The sequence below is a fragment of the Canis lupus genome, chromosome 12 (assembly GCF_011100685.1).
Source record: "Canis lupus familiaris isolate Mischka breed German Shepherd chromosome 12, alternate assembly UU_Cfam_GSD_1.0, whole genome shotgun sequence".
Lineage (NCBI taxonomy): Eukaryota > Metazoa > Chordata > Mammalia > Carnivora > Canidae > Canis > Canis lupus.
Window position 1 is genome coordinate 12,924,437 of NC_049233.1, and position 1,914 is coordinate 12,926,350.

Genomic DNA, 1,914 nt, shown 5'->3' on the forward strand with positions numbered 1-1,914 from the left:
CTGACACAGGGCTCCATCTCAGGACCTTAGGATCATGGCCTGAGCCAAAGGCAGATGCTTAACCTACTGAGCCACCCAGGTGCCCCCAATTTTCCAATTTTTTAAAATTTATTTTTTATTTTTTTCCAATTAAAAAATATTTAATTTATTTATTCATGAGAGACACACAGAGAGGGAGGCAGAGACACAGGCAGAGGGAGAAGCAGACTCCATGCAGGGACCCCGATGTGGGACTCGGTCCTGGGTCTCCAGATCACGCCTGGGGCTGAAAGCGGTGCTAAACCGCTGAGCCATCCAGGCTGCCTTTTCCAATTTTTTAATGCAGTGAAAAACATATGAAAATTGACCATCTTAACCATTTTTATGTGTATAGTTTGGTGCTATTAAGGGCATTCATGGGGACACCTGAGTGGCTCAGTGGTTGAGTGTCTGCCTCCAGCTCAGGATGTGATCCTGGGATCCAGGATCGAGTCCCACATTGGGCTCCTTGTGGGGAGTTTGCTTTTCCCTCTGCTTATGTTTCTGCCTCTCTCTCTCTCTCTGTCTCTCATGAATAAATAATTAAAATATTTTTAAAAAAGGACATTCATGCTGTACAACCACCCATCTTCAGAATTCTTCATTGTATAAAACTAAAATTTTTTCATTTAAACAGTAACTCCCCATTTGCCCCAGCCCCTGGCAACTATCATTCCACTTGATACCTGTATGGATTTGATGACTCGAGGTATCACATGTGAGTAGACTCATACAGGATTTGCCTTTGTGTTTGGTTTCTTTCACTTAGCATAATGTCCCCAAGGTTTATCCAGGTTGTAGCGTATGTCAGAATTTCCTGCCCTTTTAAGGCTGGATAATATTCCACTCTATGTATAGACCATATTTTCTTTATCCACTGGACACTTGGATTGCTTCCACGTTTTAGCTATTGTGACTAATGCTGCTCTGAACATGGATGTACAAATATATCTTTGTGACTCTGCTGCAGTCCTTTTGGGTATAACCCCAGAAGTGGAATTGCTGGATCTTACAGTATTTCTAATTTTTTGAGGAAGCTCTGTACAGTTTTCCACAGTGGCTGCTTTACATTCATCAACAGTGCACCAGGGTCCCCATACGCCTAACATTTATTTTCTGGTAGAAGCCATCCTAATGGATGTAAGGTGTTACCACAATATTTTAAAAAATAATTTTTAAAAAAATTATAGTTTTAAAAAATTAAAAAAAATTTTTTAAAAATTTAAAAAAAAATTTTAAATTTAAAAAAAAATTTGGAATGTTTTGCAAATTTGCATGTGATACTCATGCAGAGGCCATGCTAATTTTAAAAAAAATATGGAATGTTTTGCAAATTTGCATGTGATACTCGTGCAGAGGCCATGCTAATTTCTGTATCATTTTAGTTTTAGTACATATGCTACTGAAGTGAGCACACAGTAACAAAACACAACACTAAACGTGCAAGAAGAATTGAACTTTTAAAAAATTATTTTAGGTTTTTTTTTTTTTAGAGAGAGAGAGCTTGTGCACACAAGTGCATGCATGCATGAGAGCTGGGGTGGCAGGGAGGGGCAGAGGGAGAGGGACAGGGAGAGAATCTCAAGCAGACTCCAAACTTGGTGCAGAGTTCCATTCTGGGACTTGATCTCAGGACTTGAAATCATAAATCTGACACTTAACTGCCTGAGCCACCTAGGTACCCCATGAACCATTTTTGTTAGCAAGAATAAAGGGTAGAAAGGTTTTTAAAAAAAGCCCTTAGGGGTGCCTGGGTGGTTCAGGTCATGATCTCAGGCATTGAGCCCCGGTATCGGGCCCCTTACTCAATGGAGAGTCTGCTTCTCCCTCTCCCTTTTCCCCTCCCCCTCTGCTCATGCTCTCTCTCTCAAATAAATAAAAGCTTTAAAAAAATAC

At 40.2% G+C, this 1,914-nt stretch overlaps 1 non-coding gene across 1 annotated transcript; it reads right to left on the reverse strand.

The window, feature by feature from the left end:
• Positions 1-1,329: 1,329 nt before the first annotated feature.
• On the reverse strand, positions 1,330-1,433 carry LOC119874330. The gene has a single exon (XR_005368202.1). It is a non-coding gene; the product is annotated as a U6 spliceosomal RNA (small nuclear RNA).
• Positions 1,434-1,914: the final 481 nt, after the last annotated feature.